General features: G+C 43.7%; 2 non-coding genes across 2 annotated transcripts; both read left to right on the top strand.

The window, feature by feature from the left end:
* Nucleotides 1–13,475: 13,475 nt before the first annotated feature.
* Nucleotides 13,476–13,557, top strand: trnas-aga (transfer RNA serine (anticodon AGA)). The gene has a single exon. It is a non-coding gene; the product is annotated as a tRNA-Ser (tRNA).
* Nucleotides 13,558–16,741: 3,184 nt separating this feature from the next.
* Nucleotides 16,742–16,824, top strand: trnas-aga (transfer RNA serine (anticodon AGA)). Its single transcript has one exon. It is a non-coding gene; the product is annotated as a tRNA-Ser (tRNA).
* The last annotated feature ends 6,039 nt before the right edge of the window (nucleotides 16,825–22,863 follow it).

The raw sequence follows: 22,863 nt of genomic DNA on the forward strand, positions 1-22,863 counted from the left end.
AATGCTGTCTGTGAGGCAGAGCGAGTCATCTGCGTCATGAGCTGCTCACACAAATTGCAGCGAGGCAATTTCAAATGGTGCTTTTAACGTACTGGCGCCTTAGTGCACCAATACTTCCAGGAAGGGCTCAAGTAACATGAATCAGAACTGACTAACAATGAACCATGAAAAGTGAAGATTACCAGTAACAGTCTCGATTAGATGAGGTTAACAATTGGGCTGATGTCTCCACCGGATCGAGAGGACCAATCACCAGCCTCTCTCATCAGGACAGAAATTAAGGAAATTAGGGAAAAGTCACCAAGTTTTATATCGCAATTTCCGTCCTTTTCGCAACAACAACAGAAAACTGCGAGCAGATTCAATGTAGAACCTAATTTCACATAAACAGGGAAATAAATATCTCCATTCACTTTCAGAGAAACGGTGAAAAATGCAAATTGTCTGGAATATGAAAGATTGGCGCAGCCTGTTTTTGAGTCGCATATTATGCTGGTGGCCTTTCGAGCTGGAGGGGAACGTGACAACTGCAGCAGAAGGGGAAAACATGGGCACTGACATGTTGGTTGTTTTCTGCTGTGCCACATCACAGCCGGGTTAGAAGAAATGACTGCTTTTTTTTCTGTTCAACTTACACAAAACTCATCCCTGCAAAACGTTGCCAGCTTAATCCATTAGCACACGTGGCCGCGCAGGGATGCAAGCACAAGCCTTCTTAAGAAGTGGAATCTGAAATCAGAGTCTCAGGTTGCTCAGCCACGCGAGCACACAGGCCAAAACCGTAAACCCAAGAGCATGTACCTGATGATACCCTGCAGCATACTCACAGCAACTGCACCAGTTCTGCAGAATAAGCGGTGGGAAGGAATTGCTCTATCTGAGCGGGTCGTGCTTGTTGTTCTCATCAGCAAATCTGGCATTGAATTTGCTAGCCCATACCTGCTACCATGCTGAAACGGAATGCAATTCCGATTAATTGCTGTGTGAAACTTTGTTCATTTTCTCTCCGCAGATAAAGTGATCACTGGAGATGATGAATTCTGCTCCTGCCAGAAATGCCGACTCTCCCGCATCTCGGATGAACTGAAAAACTGGTTTGGCACTGGAATCCGAGAATGGCAGAACACGTAGCAAGATTATTCGAAACCCAGACCCAATAAGAGTTCCAACTTTCCTTTTCTTTCTCCATAATAGTGCATTATCCAGCAGAGCCATGAGCAACTGCCACCTGGCTGCAAGCTGAGTTGGAAACCTATGTGGCAATCAAGGACATGCGACTCACTTATTGTCGGTAAATCCATCACTTCTCACTTTGAGGTGTACAAAAATTAGTTTCTATGTATATTCAGAGAAGGTCAAAGGTGATCTGAGATGTCAAAGAGGTGGTCACTGTTCGTGATTGCTCTTTGTTCGAGTTGTGAAAAAGTTTCCCGCTTTAGTCGCATTCACGTTTCTTGTTGATGACTGAATCAGACCGAAGGTGTTTCACCAGAGCAGCACTTGACTTGCATTCCTTTCCCTCGCTGTCATACTTTCCTGGAACTCTGTGAGAACAAGAAAATGCAATACATATTGTGTCATTCGGCAGCCTGAATGTGATTTCCTCATTTTCAGTTACAACATGGCTTAGACTTCAGGCCACACGGTAATATTAATAACAGTATGAAAACAAGAGTCGATAGTTCATCTGTGCCTGTAAATCTTTTCATTCCTGTTGTTGACTGAATGAAGTGTATCCGTGTCTGCTGCTTCGAAACTCGAATATGTGAACTGCTCCAAACAATGATTGAGGATTTCTGGTTTTGGTTGACACACGTTGAGAAACGCCAGACAGCGTTCAAATGAAGCTTTCAGAGCACATTTTCGGATGCATTTGACAGAGACTAACATCATGAATCCAGTGTTCGCTGTGACAGAAGGAAATGAATGCTCTCCTTGTTACTAATCCAGGCCACCTTCGCTTGTCAAGCAAATGTGGTACTGTTGTTACAGAAAGGATCAGTGCCCGGTAACTGTGTCCTTAAAGAGGACATGATTGGAAAAATAAAGAATACCATGTTGAAATATCCAGGAAATATTGGCTGAAAAGTCGCAGACAATTTTCCCTGCAGCGCCAAGACAGAGGAACACATGTAACGGCACTCTTAAACAGGATGGTCAGCAGTGATATAGATATCGCCACATATGAAGGACCACTGCGAATAGAAATTTGAAAATGAATTTCACGCAGCAGGTATTCGGAATTATATTCTTTTCACCGCTACAGTAGTATTGGGCGAGTAAATTCAAAACAAGGTTTGCTGATGAGAATGCAATAAAACCCCATCGATCATGATATGAAAGACTGTCGTCCGGAAAGAGGGAACAACAATGTTTCTTCTAAGCTTTGTACTGGGCCACTTTCGCACAAACTGATACTGCTACTCTACAGGAAAGATCAGGGCCCGCGGCATGCACTCTTATAAATGGTGACCATCTGTGCTGGAAACATCCGTGCATATTTAAAACAAGGAAGAATACATATCGAATAAAAGCGTAGATGGCAATTAATTGGACTTGTGTTCCCTTTCACCACGACAGCGAGAATTTGCGGGGACATACGGAGTAAGGTTTACTGACCAGGTCAGAAAGCAATTACCTCCACATATCTTGACACACAAGCCTATCTTTCTTTCGGTCCTTTTTTTTTGAAGCGCCGATCCTTTCCGTAGGAGATGAAGATGATTACTGCTCCCACGCAGGATCACGGTGGGGCCAGAGACCCGATCGAGCTGCTAAGAACAGTTCGTGTTTGCTGAGAATCACTGAAACTGAGATTGATGACACGTAGACATGGTGTAATAGCTGCCAACACATGTGGAGGGTTTTGGGACGGATTAGGACCCACTCTGGGAAAAAGACTGGATCCTAAGACTGGGGAGTAAGTGTTCAGGTAGAGGACTGGAGAATGGGATTAAGAACGATATTAGCCAAGATCGAATGGCGAAGCAGACTAGATATTCTGAAAGTGCTAACCGCTCCTATGTCTTCCTATCTCTGGCCATCTGGTATCTAAGGAAATAGAAACAGAGTTATTTGTTCAGTTGGAAGTCCTGGGCAAAGTGAGATACAGAACAAGCATGATACAATTTTAGAGACTGGGAAAATGTTTGGAGAGGAAGCAATAGAAGTGAAGCTGAATATAAAGTTTGAAGTCAGGACATATTCAATAAAAAAGGAAGTTTGTAGAAAGGCAGAGGGACATGAAGATGGAAAAAGAAGTGTCACTAGTCCCGAAATCTCATTCGGTTTTTATTTTCAAGATGCGACCGGACCTGCTGAGATTTTCCAGCAATTTCATTTGTTGATTCTGAAACAGAAGATGGGAGTGATACTGGACCAATCAGCTCTCCCATGTTCTGGGAATATTTGACTTACCCGTTCGATCAGATCACGTCTGTCCCACACTGAAACCTCAGAATCCTTCCCCACCCCCATCCTCGTGACTGGCACTAAACTGTTCATTACATAAACTTACATGAGGACACAACAAGAACAATTGCAAAATGTACAGCGAGAGCTCCGTTCTGTTCCATCAGCCCATTCTGAATCAGTTAATTTTTGTTCAGGACCCATGAGACATTTAGCCATCCCTGTCAGACCACTAACAAATGGCCATTCGCGTTCTGTGTCTTTGAACACTTTGGTTGGTGCACGGATGAAGTGGAATCTCACGTTTTGAAATGGACATCATTCATAGTATTTTCAGCTGCACTGATAAAGTTGTATCTGGCGCTTCCAGTAAAGTGCAGGCAGTTTTCACTCAGAAACCGACATGTGATCAAAGCAGGAGGACATATGTTTCAGCGAAAGCAACAAGAATGCTCCACCAGCGTTGGCTTGCAATTCTGCATGTGGAACGAAGAGCTGGAACTCTATTAAACAGTGAAAACGCCTATTATGGGGCTTGGACGCACGACTCTCTGATTAAACACCTCACATTGCACCGAACTGAGATATCCAGGCTTGGGACACGATGAATTAGTTTGCAATTCCATTCTGAGCATAATTCACCTGGCACAGCAATTTGCAAAGATCCAGCTCATTCCTCCCAATCACAAAGAACATCATTCACATCTTTCACTTTTGTTATTTCTTCAAAACATTACAATCTATTTAACACTGGTCCCGGCATTTAAGATTCAACCCGAATATTTTCATATGAAGTGATTTCCAGTCACTCTGGCAGCAGTAAATCAGTCGGAAAATTACCTTAGGAAACCCAACCATTTCTGTTTACAGTATTGCGAATTTCCCATCTGCTGACAAGGCATAGTCCTCACAATCAACATTTTCTTTGTTCTTCCGGCCTAAAACGTTTACCACTTCTTATTTTCAAGACAGGAGTTTTGTTTATACCACGTTCCAAGAACAGAAACAACCTTCCAATCTCCTGAATTTTCAATTTAAAATTTAAAATGGAAGTTTTGTTCCTTTCCCACGCGAAGAGCAGTTAATGAGAAAGGAGTTTCCACGAGCTGTGTCCCAGGGTTTGGCAGGAAGCCCTGATTGAAGCTGCAGTGGCCGCTTTCAGTTGGCATCGGCGGTTTGGAGATCATGGTGTCGTATTCTGCTGCGTGTAAACGTCTTGCTCCCTGTGGACTCGGGGTGAATCATGGATGAGATTTCGGAACAACACTGCCTTCCAGTCTCTGGTCATCTGCTATCGAAGGAAATAGAAACAGAGTTATTTGTTCAGTTCGAAGTCCTGGGCAATGTGAAAGATGGAACAGTTCTGATACAAAATCGGAGACTGGGAAAATGGTTGGAGAGGAAGTATTAAAAGAGAAGCTGAATATAAAGTTGGAAGTCAGGAGACATTCAATAAAAAGGAAGAGTGTGCAAACGCAGGTGGAGATGCACATGGAAAAGGAGTGTCACTAGTCCTGAAGTCTTAAATCGATTTATATTTCCAAGATGCTACCAGCATTTTCCAATAATGTTATTTGTTGGTTTAGTAAGAGAAGATGGCAGTGATCCTGGACCAAACAGCTCTCCCGTGCTCTGGGGATATTTGACTTACTGTGTCTATGTCCCACACTGGAACCTCACGATCCTGCCGCACCTCCACCCTCGTTACTGACAATATATTGTTCATTACGTGAAACACAAGAAGAACAATTGCAAAACGTTGAGGGAGAGTTCCCTTCGGTTTCCATCAGAACAATCTGAATCACTAAAAATTGGTTCAGTACCCATGTGACATTGATCCCTTTCTGTCAGACCCCTCGCAAGTGGCCATTCGCTTTCCGTGCCTTTGAACACTTTGGGTGGTGCACGGTTGGTTTGGAACCTCACGTTTTGAAACGGACATCATTCATCGTATTTTCGGCTGCACTGATAAAGTTGTCTCTGGTGTCTCCAGTAAAATGGAAACAGTGTTCACTCAGAAACCGACGTGTGATCAAAAGCAGGCGGACAGATGTGTCAAAGAAAGCAGCAAGAACATTCCCCTGCGAAGGGTTGCAATACTGCACATGGAACGAAGAGCCGGAATTGTATTAAGCGGTGAAAGCGCGCATTGTGAGGCTTGCACCCACCACCCTCAGATTAAGCATCTCACACTGCACCGACTGAGCTAACCAAGCACGGTGCACTGTGGATTAGTTTGCTATTACATTGCGAGCATAATTCATCAGCACTTTGTTCGGATCCAGTTCATTCCTCTTAATCACAATATCATTCACACCTTTCACTTCAGTTATTCCTTCAAAGCATTACAATCTATTCAGCACTTGTCCCGGGATTTAAGGTTCAACCTTAATATCTTCATATTTTTACCCTCATCTTTATATCGCTGATGTGATTTCCAATCACTCTGGCAGGCCGTAAATCAGTCGGGACGTTACCTAAGGAAATCCAATCATTTCCGTTTACAGTGTTGGGCATTTCCTATCTGCTGACGAGACAGAGTCGTCTCAATCAACACTTTCTTTGTTCTTTCTACCTAAAACGTTTTACCACTTCCTATTTTCAAGGCAGGAGTTTTATTTATAACATGTTCCAAGAACTGGAGCAACATTCCAATGTCCTGAAGCCCTTTCCAATTTAAAGTGAAAGTTTTTCTCCTTTCTCACGGAAAGAGCTGTTACTAAGGAAGGAGTTTGCACGAGTTGTTTCCCGTGGCTTGGCAGAAAGTCGCTGATTGAAGCTGCAGTCTTCGCTTTCTGTTGGCATCGGGAGCTTGGAGAAAGTGATGTCGTATTCTGCTGCGTGTAAACGTCTCACTCCCTGCGGACTTGGGGTGAATCATGGATGAGTTTTCCCGGTTCCAATGTCAATACATGGTCGGGGTGAATGCTTGTGCTGAAATATTTGAGGCTTATTCCCTGGGTGGGCTCGAACCACCAACATTTCAGCCAACTGCGCTAACCGTTTGAGATACAGAAACTGGCAACGCAGATATCCAAAAGCAAAGCTATCGACGGTATATGAGGATACTCGGACAGCAGGAACTTGCGTTGTTTTCAGAGACAGTCGCTGATTTTATCACCGAGAGGGTAAGCACACTGAGGAGCTGCAAACACTCAAATTAAAAGGCATCCACACATGCGCAGTTCTCTCGCATACATCTCCACATAGTAGCTCACTTACGATGCTGGTATTTGAAACCACGATTCGATAGAAACTGAAGCTTAAAATCCAGCATCTTAAAACCCTCGATCCCGCTACCACACAAAAGCCCACACTCAGAATTTTTATGACTAGTGTTTCAGCATCGATTCACTTCAGGCACTTAGACCTCGCAGATTATGTAATGAAATTGGCGTAATTTAAGAAGAAAGATCAAAGAAAATGTACAGACAAGGAACAGGCCCTTCATCCATTCAATCCTGAGCCGATCCAAATCTACTGTTTAAACCTGTCACCCAATTCCTAAGCACCTGTATCCCTCTGCTCCCCACCTACTCATGCATCTGTCCAGACGCATCTTAAATGTATCTACTGTGATTACCTCTCCCGTCTCTGCTGGGAACGCGTTCCAGACACCCACCACCCACTGTATCCCTCTTAAACTTTTCACCACTTATCTTGAAAGCGTGACCTCTCGGTATTTAATCCTTCAATCTGGGACATAAAACTTTTCTCTATCTATCCTGTCTGTACCCTTCATGATTTTGTAAACCTCAAAAAGGTCCCACTCAAACTCCTTTTTTCTAATGAAAACAAAACAACTCAACCTCTCTTCCTAGATTGCACCTTCCATACGAGGCAACATTCGCTTAAACCTTTTACGCGCCCTCTCCAAAGCGTCCACGTCCTTTTGGTAATGTGGCGACCAGAAATTTGCACAGTATTCTCAGTGTGGCCAGACCAATGTATTGTTCAATTTTAACATGACCTGCCAGCCATTTTATTCAATACCCCATCCAATGAAGCCAAGCATACTATATGCCTGCTTGACCACTCTATCCACCTATGCAGCGATCTTCAGTGTATAATGGACCTGCACTCAAAGATCTCTCTGTCCATCAGAGAATCTCTTCCTTTATTGTATAACCCCATCTAGAATTAGACTGACCGAAATGCGTCACCTCACATTTGTTTGGTTTGAACTCCAGCTACCACTTTTCCGCCCAACTTACCAGCATCCTCCTGTATTCTTTAACAGTCACTTATACTTTCTGTTAGTCCAGAAATCTTCGTGTCATCTGCAAACTTTCTGATAATTCCAACAGTGCTCTCTTCCAGAACATTTATCTATATCACAAACAACAGTGGCCACAACATTGACCCCTGTGGAGCACTACTGGTCATCTTTCTCCATTTCCAGTACTCCATTCAACTGCCACTCTCTGTCTCCTATTGCTCAACTAATTCTTTATCCACCTGTCTGGAACACCCTGCACACCATGTTACTTTACGTCTGTATTTGGTTACCATGGGGAACCCTATCTAACTCCTTACTGTAGTGCATGTATATGACATCAACAGCCTTTCCTTCATCTATCAACTTGGGCACTTTCCCAAAAAACTGTATGCCGCTCACTGATATGCACATTATTTTCTAAATATGAATAGATCCTATCTCTCAGTACCTTCTCCAGCAACTTTCCCAACACTGATGTTAGGCCCATTGTTCTGTAGTTATCCGGAATATCCCTATTATCCTTCTTGTACAGTGGACAATATGAGTAACGTTCCAGTCGGCCAGAACCTCAGCTGTGCTGAAGTTCGCCACGAAGATATCTGTCAGGGCCGCAGCTATTTCCTCTCTCACCTCACTCAGGAACCAGGGATAGATCCCATTCGTTCCTGGGGATTTGTCCACATTAATTACCCCTAGCCTGCCCAACACAGCTTCCCTACTTAAGTCAACATGATCCCGACTAATCAAATGTCTTACTCTCGACTCAATGTTCATCATATTCCTCTCTTCAGTGAACACTGATGCAAAATAATCATTCAGAATCATACCCAGTCTCTCAGATTCGACATACACCCTTCCTTCATTTTCCCTTAGTAGACCAATCCTTTCTCTGGTTACCCGCTTGCTTCTTATATATGAATAATAGGCTTTAGGATTCTCCTTAATTGTGCTAGCGTGAAGTTGTTTAATGACCCCTTTTAACCCCATTGATTCCTCATTTAAGACTTGTCCTACTCTTCTCATGTTCCTCGAGAGACCATTATGTTCTTAGCTGCCGAGGCATTATGTATGCTTCCCTTTTCCTCTTGGCGAGTCGTACAATTGTCCTGTCATCAACAGTTCACGAATATTGTCTTTGAAATCCTATGCCTTCAACTGGACATGCCTATCCTGCACTATATTTAACCTATCTTTGAAAGCCTGCCACATATGAACTGTGGACTTTCCTACAAATAGCTGTGTCCAATCCACATTTCCGATCTCTTGAATAATTTTGATATAATTAGCTTTGGCCCAGGATAGTACTCTTTCCTCAGGACCACTCTCATCTTTGTCAATGAGTATTCTAAAACTTACAGAATATTGGACACTTCCCAAAGAAATCACCCACGGCAACTGCTATCACCAGCCCTGGCTTATTCCCCAATATCAGTCCCAATATGGCCTATTCCCTCGTCGGACTATTGATATACCGCCGCAGAAAACTCACCTGGAGGCTTCTTACAAATGGTATACCATCCGGACCTCTGACTCTAAGAGTATCCCGGAAATCTCCAATCAACACTAATTAATTGCCTCTACGTCTTTCCATGATCTGTTTAACTATGTTTTTCTTACACCTCACACTCACACAAAAATCTAACCTCACCCTTCTTATTTCACTGCTCCATCCATAGTGTCTCACGACCCAAGCCTTACATGATGTCTTCCTTTCGCACAGCCATGATATCATCCCTGACCAGCAATGCAACTCCTTCCCCTTTTTCTTCCCTCCCTGTCCCGTCTGAAGCTTCTATATCCTAGAAAATTTGGTTGCCAACCATGCCCTTCCTTCAACTAAATCTCTGTGATCGTAATAACGTCATATTCCCCGGCACCAACCTAAACCCTAAGTTCATCTGTCTATACTCCATGCATGTAAGTAGATGCATTTCAGCCCACCAGTTCTTTTGCATTCATCTGCTCTCTGCCTTCTCTTCCCCTTTTTAATGTTATCTTCCTGATTCTTCGCGTTTCCAGTTTCCACCGCACTGCCGACTTGTTTAATCTTGTGGTTCCCAGCCCCCTGCCACATTCGTATAAAACCTCCCCAACAGCAGTAGCAAAAACTCCAGAAAGGACGTTCGTTCGCGTCTGGTTCAGATGTAGATCGTCAATTTTCTTATAGCCCTACATTGCCCAGAACTGGTCGCACAGTCCAACAAATCTGAAACCCGCCCTGCAGCACCTTTACGCAAGTCACGTGTTCATCGTGCCTTTTTTGTATTCATTTCTACGCTGGCAGTCACATGGCACCGGCAGTAATCCCGAGATTACTACCTTTGAGATCCTTTCTTTAATTTCTCTCTGAGCTCCCTGAATTCTCCCTGCAGGTCCTCATCTCCTTTTTTTTCGTTGGTGCCTGTATGCACCAAGACAACTCACTTTTCACGATCCCCTTTTCGAACGATCTTCAACCGATGGATGACATCCCTGGCCTGAGCACCTGGGAGGCAACATAACTCCCCAGAATTGCTGATGCTCCACAGTGAGTCCACCCGCAGCTCCAGTGACCACGCGGTGAAACAAGTGCTGCAGCTTGACACACTTCTTGCAAGTGTAGGTTTAGAAAACCTTTACAAGGATTTGCAAGGTTTGCACTGATTGGAAATGAGAACGAAACTGAATAGGCTTCGTCAGATTCCCAGGAGCTTCAGGGCTTAGATATGGCCTCACAGAAGCTTATAAAATCATGAGGAAGACAGACAAAGTAAATAGTCAGGGAGCACTTTTTCACAAGACACGCGAGTTCAAATCTACATAGCAAACATTTAATGTGAGAGAGGAAAAATTTAAAAGGGATGTGAGGGACACATGTTTTTCACACAGAACTTTTCTGTGTGTGGAATGAATTTCCACATTTAGTGGCAGAGTCTGGTGCACTCACAACATTTCAAAGGCATCTGAATGGGTGTATAGACAGGAAGACCTCGGAGAGACAAGGCACAAATATTGGCAGATATGTATGGATTAATTTCGATTATCTATTTAGCAAGGGCAAGTTGGATCGCGGGATTTGTTTCCATGCTCGACAACTCTGAGATGCTCCAGCCACCGGCAACGGTTTGAATACATCATTTGCAAAAAAAACGCATGATGTTTGTTACTCAGTCAGCGAGTTTGGCTATTTTGTTTGGAGGGTGGATGGGCCCAACCGATCCAGAGATGAAGGTTTTCCGGATATTTGCTGCCAATGACCATTCTTCTTGACACTTTCCCAAGTTCGCCATCAAAGATTTTGGCTAAAGAAAAATACCTCACGTATCGCATTACCCACTTTGCTCTCCAGCGAATCCAAAACCTGACAGCTCTTAACGTGGAACAGAATCAGAACTGAAAAGGCAGTACCATGATCAGACACACCGAAGCTTAAGTGCTGTCTGTGAGGCACTGTGAGTCGTCTCTGACATGAACTGCTCGCACAAATAATGCGCGAGGCAATTGCAAACCTACTGGAGATTTAGTTTATTGCCAAGTCCCAGAAAGTGCTCAAGTATCATAAAGCAAAACAGAACAACAACGAACCAATAAAAGTGAACATTTCCAATTATATCCGTGATTAGATTAGGCCATCAATGCCCCGGTGATCACCTTTCTCCCTCGCCAGGACAGTAATGAAGGAAATGAAAGTATAGCAACGTTTCATATCGCGATTGCCCACCTTTTCGCCACAGCATCAAAAAACGGCGAACAGATTCAATGCAGGATCTTCTTTCGAAATAACGGTGAAATAACTATGTCTATTCACTTTCAGAGTAAACGGGGAACAACACAAGTTGTCTGGAATATGAATAACCAACATAGACTACTTGGGTACCAGATTCTACTGATGCACAGACTTTCATATGAAAAGGTACCTTGGGTGATTGTCCTACACCCAGAAATCTTCTGGCTGCCTTCTGTTTGCCCTGTCACATTAACCTTGTGCTGCTCTAATCGAATTTGTAGTTCTTGCCATTTGTCCGTAAAGCTACTAGGGATAGCTGGTCGTGGCAACTCGTGACTGCCACACAAATTCTTTGCCAAAATTGGATAGTCCCGCAAAGTGATTCGCAGTGCACGAACTTCGCAACGAGGATATGCCACGCGGCAAGTTAAAAAGCACGCTTCCATTTATTAAAGTAAGTTTCTGGGAACTGACAACCAGATTTCTCCTTACACTCGGACTTATGACAACACATAAACCAACAGCCTCTCTTAGAGACAAGTGACCAATGCCCATCTTGTGCTGGACAAACGTAGTTGACAAGATTGCACGCAGGGACCGCACAGAAAACTATAGAGGAGAAGCAGACAGACGACCATCGAGCTGCATTCATGCAGTTCAGTTACCCTGTAAACCCCATGCACAGCTGTTCCTTCTCGGTACACACAGGGCACTGAGTCTCTCTGACTCCGGGACTTGGGACTCGGATTATATGACCGTCTGCAGCACTGATTACTTCCTTGTGTGAGGAACTCCCGATGGAACATATGTAAAACACGATAGCTCATTGAGAAATACGTCCAAAATAGTACCCAAGAGACGTATTTCTGTTGTGTTTCTGGTCCTGTTCCTGACATGACATCCAGCATTGTACTTATTATGTGCTTCCTGACGGTTCGGTGCATGCTTCCGTGATCGCATTGTGTGCAGAAATCTGCGTTTTAGCTGCAATTACGTGCGTTTGAAACCCAGTACCACCTGCCTCTATTCTGTTTTCTTCTTCTCATGCTCAATTGCAACACAGTAAACGATCAATTAATATTGGAAAATGACATACACAGGCGTGTGAAAAGCCCAGTTTCCGTGGCAATTATGCAATGGTAAGAGATTACATTGATTCAGGAGATAAGGATGGAAAATGTGTTTGTGTAGAGATGAGGAACATTGAGGAAAGAGGAAACCAGCCGGTGTAGCTTACAAGAACGCTAACAGTAACCACAGTGTAAAAAAAAAGTACAGGAAAAATACCGCCTGTGAATGCTAAAAGAAGGCAAGAATTATGGGAGACATTCATTTCCCTTCTTCCACTCCCGTTTGAATTGTAAAGAAACTTTGAAGAAAAACAATCGAAAAGTCATATATGCACCATCGAACAACGTGCGCCATACCTTGGCCATTGATTACCGTAGATTAGAATACTTACAATATGTAAACAGATCCTTCTGCCCAGCAACTCCACACCGACCCGCCCCAGCCCAAATGCATTCCTCTCCATTCACCCCGTCAATTTAGCACGGCCATTTCACCTAACCGGTACGTTTTTGGACTATGGGAGAAAACCAGAGCAAGTGCACGCAGCCACGGGGAGAATGTGCAAACTACACACATTCAGTTGCATGAGGCGGGAATTGACCCTGACTCTGTGGCATTGTGGAACAGCAGCGCTCACGATGGTGTCAGGGTGAGATGGGACTTATTTGCCGTCTTTTATTGGGAAAAATCTCTTTCATTGTGAGCATCTGGAAAGACCAGCTCCTTCGCCAGAAAAAGAAATAAATATGTCACTAACCTTGGATTGTTTCATCTCCAAGAACACTCAGGTCAATACCTCTCTTGATCAACTCTGCTGATCATGTTCGCAAAGAGATCTAGCAAATTGCCAAAGTGGGATTGTCCTTTCAATCAATAATTTTGACTCAGTTTGGCTGCAAATATCTTTTCCTAACTTTGTGTTTTTCTTCCTTTACATTGGTGTCTCGCACCTTACAATTGACAGCAGAGGTGGGAGAGGACATGGAAGCATTTCGCTCATCAAGTCAACGGTAGCTTTCAATGAGATCACGGCTGATTTGGTCAATGCTCAACACACCGGAGCTGTTTGTAGTCATGGCCGAGTGGTTAAGGCGATGGATTAGAAATCCATTGGGGTTTCACCACGTAGGTTCGAATCCTGCTGACTACGTTATGAATGCATTCCTGCTGGTGCAAATTCCGCTCAAAGTTCAGAAAACCTGCTTTGTGAACCAGGCTGGTAATTTGATTAGACTTGGGAAACTCGAGTTCTTCATCAGAAATGTTCCATATTTAAAGCATTATCTCTGTTTCTCTTTCCAGATACACGGCTCGACACATCGGGTTTCTGCAGCTGTTATTGAACGTCCTGAGCAGAAGTGCTGCTTTTCATTAGATTCCTTTCATCCCTGTTCTCTGTTCTCTGACTCGGATCAGTGGCAACACTTCCTCCTGCTCGTCAAAGTGCTCATTCCCCACCGCTACCTCTCCCACCATTAGAAACAACCGCAGGAAATCGCCACTATAGATGAGTCAGTTTTTGCCCAGTGTGTGCAGGAGGGCTTCCTGACACAGTACGTAGACATGCCTTCAAGGGACGAAGTCACTTTCGATTTAGTAATGGGTAACGAGCCTGGCCAGGTTTTAGATTCGGAAGTAGGTGAGCACTTTGGAGACAGCGATCACAATTCTCTCAGGTTTACTTTCGTGATTGAAAGGGATAGGTGTACTCCACGGAGCAAGAGTTTCAGCTGGTGGAAGGGAAATTACGATACAATGAGGTAAGATTTAGGAAGCGTAGAATGGGGTAGGAAACTGCAGGGGGTGAGCACATTAAAATGTGGAGCTTTTTCAATGAAAAGCTCCTGTGTGTCCTAGATAAGTATGTAACTGTCAGGCAGGGACGAAGATATAGAATGCGTGAGCCGTGGTTTACTAAGGAAGTGGAATCCGTGGTCAAGAAGAACAAGAAGTCTTATGTTAGGACAAAATGTGAAAACTCAGTTAGAGCGCTCGAGGGTTCCAACGATATCAGGAGACACCTACAAAGAGAGCTGAGAAGAGCTAGGAGGAGACATGAGAAGTTGTTGGCAGATAGGATCAGGGTTAACCCTAAGGCTTTCCATAGGTATGTCAGGAATAAAAGAATGACGAGAGTTAAATTTAGGACAATCAAGGATAATAGTGGGAAGTTGTGTGTGGAGTCAGAGGAGATAGGGGAAGCACTAATTAAATATTTTTCGACAGTGTTCGCTATAGAAAATGAAAATGTTGGCGAGGAAGATACAGAGCTACTTGCGTCTAGACGAGAAGAGATTGAGGTTCACAAGAAAGAGATATTAGAAATACTGCAGAGTGTGAAAATAGATAAGTCAGCTGGGCCGGATGGGAGCGATCTGATTTTGTTTAGCAAATGCACTGCAGGAAGGTACAAATCAAGCTGATGCTTACAATGGCTCGTTTTGAGCCGCTAATTTCAGTGAAGTGGCGGCGCCAATAAAAGGTGTCACGCATCTCGTCTAATTCCACATCCTGAGCTCGAAATGACCAGAGGTTTCTCGCTGAGTTTCTGCAGGGTCTTGTTTGGACGACACCATGACACTTTTTCACTGGAGTGGATCATGAAATCGCGTCGTGACTATGAATAAAACGATGGAAACGTCCAGCCGAGAAGGACGCGACCCTGAAGCAGGCAACTGAGGACAAATGTTTCTCCTTTGCCATTGAAAAGCACTGCTTCACAAATTGGAAACTTCGAAGTGAAGCAATGTTGGTGATTATCTTCGGTGCTTGTTCACCTTTTTAATTCTGATTCCGTGAAAGCCCATGGCATTACATATCGACATTCTGCCAAGCGCAGGCTTGTCTCTTGGGCCAGTGGCGTAATGGATAACGCGTCTGACTTCGGATCAGAAGATTGTCGGTTCGAGTCTTACCTGACTCGAGGGGGGATGTTTCGCTTTAACCGTGGTATACGTTGACGCTCCCCTGTAAAGTTCTCTCGGGACATCTCCTCTGTGCTTCCGCATGTAAAGCTTGCATTTGTCCTATTGTCCATTTCAAATTCCAGTTTGGCGGTATCTTCTGGTGTGTCTCCCTCTATGGGTGAAAATGAGCATGAGATCCTCAAAAGAGTTACAATTCGTTATACTTCTGTCCCATTATTGTGCAATGTAAGAACATAGGATAACCTCATTGACATTTGACCTGGAAACATGAGAACACACGAGACCTTGGGCCAAAGTTCGAAACTGCGACTGGAATACATGGCTCTCTGATTAGCCGCAATGCACACGGGCGGAATGGCCTTTTCCCACTTTGTAAATCTTCGAAGACAATTTGAAAAAAATCTGCAACGAAAATGTTCAGACAGGGTGTTTTATTTACACCAAATACGATAGTATCTATCGCCTTGTCTTGTTATTTACTTGTGAGGATTCGGTACTCTCAGCACCGTGGCCCGGATCGTATTCCCGCTCATGGAATGGTTGTATTGTTCAGCAAACATATCGGTGTACCAGTACTTCTGCCGATTTTCCGATGCTGGCAGGTCATTGGTTTTGTCCAAAACATTATGAAGGTTAACATAAAACAAATAGCTGCAGGTGCTGGAAATCTGAGCCAAAAACGAAAATTGTTTGTGCAGCGGAGCATGACTGGCAACAGAAACGTCGACTCTCCTGCTCCTCGGATGCAGCCTGACCTGCTGTGCTTTTCCAGCATCACTCTGATCTAAAGTCAGGTTTCCAGCATCTGCAGTCCTCACTTTTGCCTAGTTTCTTCAGTGTCTCTGGTTCCCAATTCAAGAAGTCCATCTCTAGCGGTTTCATGTTTGTACCTCCGTGCTGAGGAGTTGAAGAGTGAAGAAAAGTAACTCACCTCCTCCATCTCTGGGGTAATTAGGGACTGAAAATGAATCGTGTCACATTGAAATATATCTAAATGCGAATTAATCTCTGTCTTTTATTGGGAACCATCTCTTTCATTGTAACCATCAGGAAAGATCATTTCGTTCGCCAGAAAAAGAAATGAATATGTCACTAACCTTTGTTTGCTTCAGATCCGAGAATACTCAGATCAATAGCTCCCTTGCTTACTTCTGCTGGTCATGTTCGCAAAGAGATATGGCAAATTGCCAAGTGTGATTTTCCTTTCAAAAAATAATTTTGACTCAGTTTGCCGGCAAATATCTTTTCCTACCTTTGTGCTTTTCTTCTTTTACATTGGTGTCTCGCAGCTTACAAATGACAGCAAAGGTATGAAAGGAGATGGGAGCATTTCGCTCATCAAGTCAACGGTAGCTTTCAATGAGATCACGGCTGATATGGTCAATGCTCAACGCACCTGAGCCGTCTGTAGTCATGGCCGAGTGGTTAAGGCGATGGATTAGAAATCCATTGGATGTTTTCCCACGTAGGTTCGAATCCTGCTGACTACGTTATGAATGCTTTCCTGCTGGTACAATTTTCGCTCAAAGTTCAGAAAAACTATTTTGTGAACCAGGCCGGTAATTTGATTAGACTTGGGAAACTCGAGTTCCACATCAGAAATGTTCCATATTTAAAACATTATCTCTGTTTCTCTTTCCAGATACACTGCTCGACACATCGGGTTTCTGCAGCTGTTATTGAACATCCTGAGCAGAAGTGCTGCTTTTCATTAGATTCCTTTCATCCCTGTCCACTGTTCTCTGACTTGGGTCAGTGGCAACACTTCCTCCTGCTCGTCAAAGTGCTCATTCCCCACCGCTCCCTCTCCCATCATTAGAAACAACCGCAGGAAATCGCAACTTAACCATTTTTGTTCCAAAGTGAAACTCATCAGCCTCGGGAATCTCTCCACTAAACGGGACTTCTCATCCCTGGACATGGTGCAAGCCAGAGGATTGTGAAGAGATACTGTGAAAATATTGTCAGTTGGCAGTTGAAAAAATGTTTAGGAAGCAAACCATATAATTTAGGCTCCAGCTTTGTAAATCTTGAGAAACTCTTTGGGAAATGGAATCAGGGGAGAATGAAGAAGTGTGAACTGTCGGACCGAGTAGAGGACGGGACATTGACTCTGATGTTCTCGGGACAGGAACTGATCTGAGACATTGAAATCATTCTCGCTCACGTACGTGAGGAATGCAAACTTCATCTGGACTCTGGGACAATGAAAAACTCTGGAACACTCAAGACAATGATGTGTTTCTGTTCGCCGAGCTGGAAGGTTTTGTTGGAAATGTCCCCTGTCTCGGTGGCATCCTCAGTGCTTGGGAGCCTCCTGTGAAGCGCTTCTGTGTTGTTTCCTGCGTCATTTATAGTGGCCTGTCGTTGCTGCTTCCTGTTGTCAGTTTCAGCTCTCCGCTGCAGTGGCTGGTATATTGGGTCCAAGTCGATGTGGTTGTTGATGGAGTTTGTGGATAACTGCCATGCTTCTGGGAATTCCCTGGCTGTTCTTTGTTTGGCTTGCCCTATAATAGTAGTGTTGTCCCACTCGAATTCATGTTGCTTGTCGTCTGTGTGTGTGTCGATTACGCATAGTTGGTCGCATCGTTTCGTGGCTAGTTGGTGTTCCTGGATGCGGATCGTTAGCTGTCTTCCTGTTTGTCCTATATAATGTTTTGTGCAGTCCTTGCATGGGATTTTGTATACTACATTAGTTTTTCTCATGTTGGGTATCGGGTCCATAGTTCTGGTAAGCTGTTGTCTGAGTGTGGCTGTTGGTTTGTGTGCTGTTAAGAGTCCTAGTGGTCGCAGTATTCTGGCTGTCAGTTCGGAGATGTTCTTGATGTGTGGTAGTGTGGCTAGTCCTTTGGGTTGTGGCATGTCCTCATTCCGTGGTCTATCCCTTAGGCATCTGTTGATAAAATTGCGAGGATATCCGTTTTCGGCGAATACCTTGTATAGGTGTTCCTCTTCCTCTTTTTGCAGTTCTGGTGTGCTGCAGTGTGTTGTGCCCCTTTTGAATAGTGTCTTGATGCAACTTCGTTTGTGTATGTTGGGGTGGTTGCTCTCATAATTCAGGACTTGGTCTGTGTGTGTGGCTTTCTTGTGTACCTTTGTGGTGAATTCTCCGTTAGTTGTTCTCTGTACCATCACGATTAGGAATGGGAGTTGGCTGCCCTATTCTTCCTCTCTGGTGAATCGGATTCCTGTGAGTGTGGAGTTGATGATCCTGTGTGTTTTCTCTATTTCCGTGTTTTTAATGATTACAAAGGTGTCATCCACGTATCTGAACCAGTGTTTGAGTTGAATTTGCGGTAAGACTGCTCTGACCTTTGCTTTACTGCTTCTGCTATGAGTCCCGAGATCGGTGAGCCCATGGGTGTTCCGTTGATTTGTTCGTATATCTGGTTGTTGAATGTGAAGTGTGTTGTGAGGCACAAGTCCCAAGATTTAGGAAGATTAGGTAAGATTTAGGAAGCGTAGAATGGGGTAGGAAACTGCAGGGGGTGAGCACATTAAAATGTGGAGCTTATTCAAGGAAAAGCTCCTGTGTGTCCAAGATAAGTATGTACCTGTCAGGCAGGGAGGAAGATATAGAACGCGTGAGCCGTGGTTTACTAAGGAAGTGGAATCCCTGGTCAAGAAGAACAAGAAGTCTTATGTTAGGACAAAATGTGAAAACTCAGTTAGAGCTCTCGAGGGTTCCAACGATATCAGGAAAGATTTAAACAGAGAGCTGAGAAGAGCCAGGAGGAGACATGAGAAGTTGTTGGCAGATAGGATCAGGGTTAACCCTAAGGTTTTCCATAGGTATGTCAGGATTAAAAGAATGACGAAAGTTAAATTTGGGACAATCAAGGATAATAATGGGAAGTTGTGTGTGGAGTCAGAGGAGATTGGGGAAGCGCTAAATAAATATTTTTCGACAGTGTTCCCTATAGAAAATGAAAATGTTGGCGAGGAAGATACTGAGATACTTGCGTCCAGAGTACGAGAGATTGAGGTTCACAAGGATTAGGTGATAGAAATACTGCAGAGTGTGACAACAGACAAGTCCCCTGGTCTGGATGGGATCTGTCCTAGTATCCTCTGGGAAGCAAGGGAAGAGATTGATGAGCCTTTGGCGTCGATCGTCAAATCAATGTTGTCTACAGGAATAGTTCCTGTGGAATGGAGCATAGCATACGTTGTTCCCGTGTTCACAAAGTGTCGTAGAGACAACCCTGTTAATTACAGACCAGTGAGTCTCACTGCAGTTGTTGGTAACGTGTTGGAAAAGGTTATTATAGATAGGATTTAGGACCATCTAGAAAAGAATAATCTGATCAGGGACAGTCAGCACGGTTTTGTGATGGGTATGCCTTGCCTAACGAATCGTATTGATTTTTTTGACAAAGTGACCAAACAGGGAGATGACAGTAAACCGGTTGATGTGATGTATATGGGTTTCAGAAAGTTGTTCGATAAGTTTCCCCACAATAGGCTATTATACAAAATGCGTTGGACTGGAATTGTGGGAGAGATTGCAGCTTTGATCAGTAATTGGCTTGCCAATAGAAAACAGTGTTGTAGTTAATGGAATATGTTCTTCTTGGTGTCCAGGTACTGGCGGCGTACCACAAGGGTCGGTGTTAGGTCCACTGCTGTTACATGAGATCTAACCTTGCCAATCAGTCTCCCATGGGGAACATTGTTGAACGCCTTACTGAAGTCCATATAGATCACATTTACTGCTCTGCCCTCATCAATCCTCTTTGTTACTTCTTCAAAAAACTCAATCAAATTTGTGAGACATGATTTTCCACGCACAAAGCCATGTTAACTGTCCCGAATCAGCCCTTGTCTTTCCAAATACATGTACATTCTGTTCCTCAGGATTCCCGCCAACAATTGGAGAATTCTTGGCAGATGCAGTTTCATGTCGGGAATGCGAGATCATATACTTTGTTGGGAAGAATCAAAAGACACGCTACTATTAAAATCGATAGAAACGCAAACGATGTGCAGAAAATTAAAGAGATGGTTTCCAAGAAAATAGGAAAATTAAGTCACCAGTAGAGTAATCAATTACCAAGATATCCCTCGTGATGTTTTATGGGACATGTGGGATTTTTTTGATTATGTTTCTCCAAACGTTTTTCTGATGGAACCGAGAGTTTTAGATGGGAAGTTAACATCATGCATGACTATTGCCATTTTTGTTACTCACACACAATATTTTTTCCTTCTACGATTTATTTCGCTTTGTGGTTTCTGCAAGTGGGCTTGTAAACTACACATGCTTGTGAGTTCATTCCTCACTGTTCCTCAACTCCAGCCAAACAGACTTTACATCCTTATTTCCTGAATCAAGGTAATCGCTAACCATTGCATAAATGTCATTAAAACTTCGGTATTTCACAGGCCTCTGTATATCATCTTACAATATTAATTGATCCTTTACTGTATTGCAGTTGCGCATAAGAAGAGAAAAATAGAATCGAGAATGGTGGACCTCCGCTTCACACACCCGTTATTGAAGCGAAAATGCAGATTACTGCCCATAATACGATCGTGGAAGCATGTGCTGAACCCTCAGAAAACACAGAATAAGTGCTGTGTCACAGGGCATGTCAGGAACAGCACCAGAAAGACAACAGAAATGCTGCTATGAACTCCTATTTTGGATGTATTTCTCAATGAGCAATAGAGTGTTACATGTGTTCCATCAGGGGTTACCTCACACAAAGAAGTAACCAGTGCTGCAGACGGTCATATCATCCGAGTTCCAAGCCCTGGAATCAGAGACATTCAATATTCTGTGCATAACTGCAAGGAACAGCTGTCCGAGGCGTTTACAGTCCAGGTGAAATTACGAATGCAGCTCTCTAGTTGTCAGCCTCTTTCTCCTATGTCGTGTTTCGTGCAGTCCCTGCATGGAATCTCGTCAACCACGTTTGACCTGCACATGATGCGGATTGGGCCTTGTTTTCTCGTGAGTTGTTGTCTGAATGAGGCTCTCGGTTTCTGTGCTGTCATAAGTCCGAGTGTTCAGAAGAGTCTGGATATCGTTTTCCAGAATTTGTTTTTCATACAGGGAAGCATGATTTAAAAATTACATCAAAGCATATCCTCGCTGCGAACTTTGTGTGCCATGCATCTGCGAATGAAGGTGTGTGGATATTGGTTCTTGGCAAAGAATTTGTGTGGGCGTCAGTCCAGCAGTCCCTAGTAGCAATACGTACAAACGGCAAGGGCCACACATTCGACTCGAATAGCACAACAATAATAGGACAGGGCAAGCAGAAGACAGCCAGACAATTCCTGAAAGCAGGGCACTCATCTACGGATTCCATCCGTTGGACCCAATCTGCAATCCCAACAAACGGAAGCAGCGAGAATGAAACCAAATGAATTCGTACCAAAACATGAGAGCAGCGCTTCACAGGAACCTCTGTAGCGCTGAGAATGTCACCCAGACAGGTGACATCTTCCTCGAGTCACCGAACTTTTCAACAAGAACTCCAGAAGCATCCGAACTTCACATCTTTCTGCTCCAAAACATTCCGCTTTTCCACAATAGAGAATTGCACACTCAACTACCGCGTGTAAGATGAGAATACCAGCCCCTACACGACCAAGGGCGGCAGTAAGAGCGAGGGGAAACAGCTGCCACTGTCATTGCACAGCTACAAACGCTCTTTTTGAAAGGTACATTTTCGTATGAATGTCGGGGCAGCAGTAGAATATGGGAACTTAACAGCCCGCGCTGTGTATTCATATTCTGGACAATGTGAGCTGTTCACAGTTTTCCCTAAAAGTGAGTGGACGTCGTTATTTCACCGCTGTTGTGAAGCCAGATCCTGCACTAAATCTGCTCCCTCGTTTTTTGTTGTTGTGGCTAAAAGTTGGGCAATCGCAACGTAAAACGTTGTTATATTTCTCTCATTTCCTTAATTACTGTTCTGGTGAGGGAGGCTGGAGATTAGCTCGCTCGATCAGGTGGAGGCACCAACGCATTGTTGAGCTAATTTAATCGAGAATATAATTGGTAATATTCACTTTGCATGGTACATTTTTCTGTTATGTTTTATGTTACTTGAGCACTTTCTGTTACTTGGCAATGCACTAAATCTCCAGAATGTCGGGAAGCTCCGTTTGGAATTGCTTCGGTACTATTTGTGTGAGCAGTTCTGGACATACACGTCTCGCACTGCCTCACAGACAGAAGTAATGAGTTTGTGTGTCTGATAATGACTCTGCCTTTTGAGTTTTGCACCTGGTCCACGTTCAGAGCTGTCAGTTTTTGGATTCACTGGAGAGTTGAGGGGATAACACGATTTGTGAGGTTTTTTTTAGTCAACGAAATTATTTGATGGAGAACTTGGGAATGTATCAAGGAGAATGGTCATTGTCTGTAAATGTCTGGAAAACATTCCTCTCTGTGTCATTTCAAAACATTACGCCTCAAGAAAAAATAAAATTCAAACACGCTGACTTAGTAACAAACAGCATGCGTTTTTGCAAGTGGTCTATTGAAACTGTTGTCAGGTACTGGAGTGTCACAG

The sequence above is a fragment of the Chiloscyllium plagiosum genome, unplaced genomic scaffold (genome assembly GCF_037043375.1).
Source record: "Chiloscyllium plagiosum isolate Xiang-an unplaced genomic scaffold, Cpla_swu_hap1 HiC_scaffold_14, whole genome shotgun sequence".
Classification (NCBI taxonomy): domain Eukaryota; kingdom Metazoa; phylum Chordata; class Chondrichthyes; order Orectolobiformes; family Hemiscylliidae; genus Chiloscyllium; species Chiloscyllium plagiosum.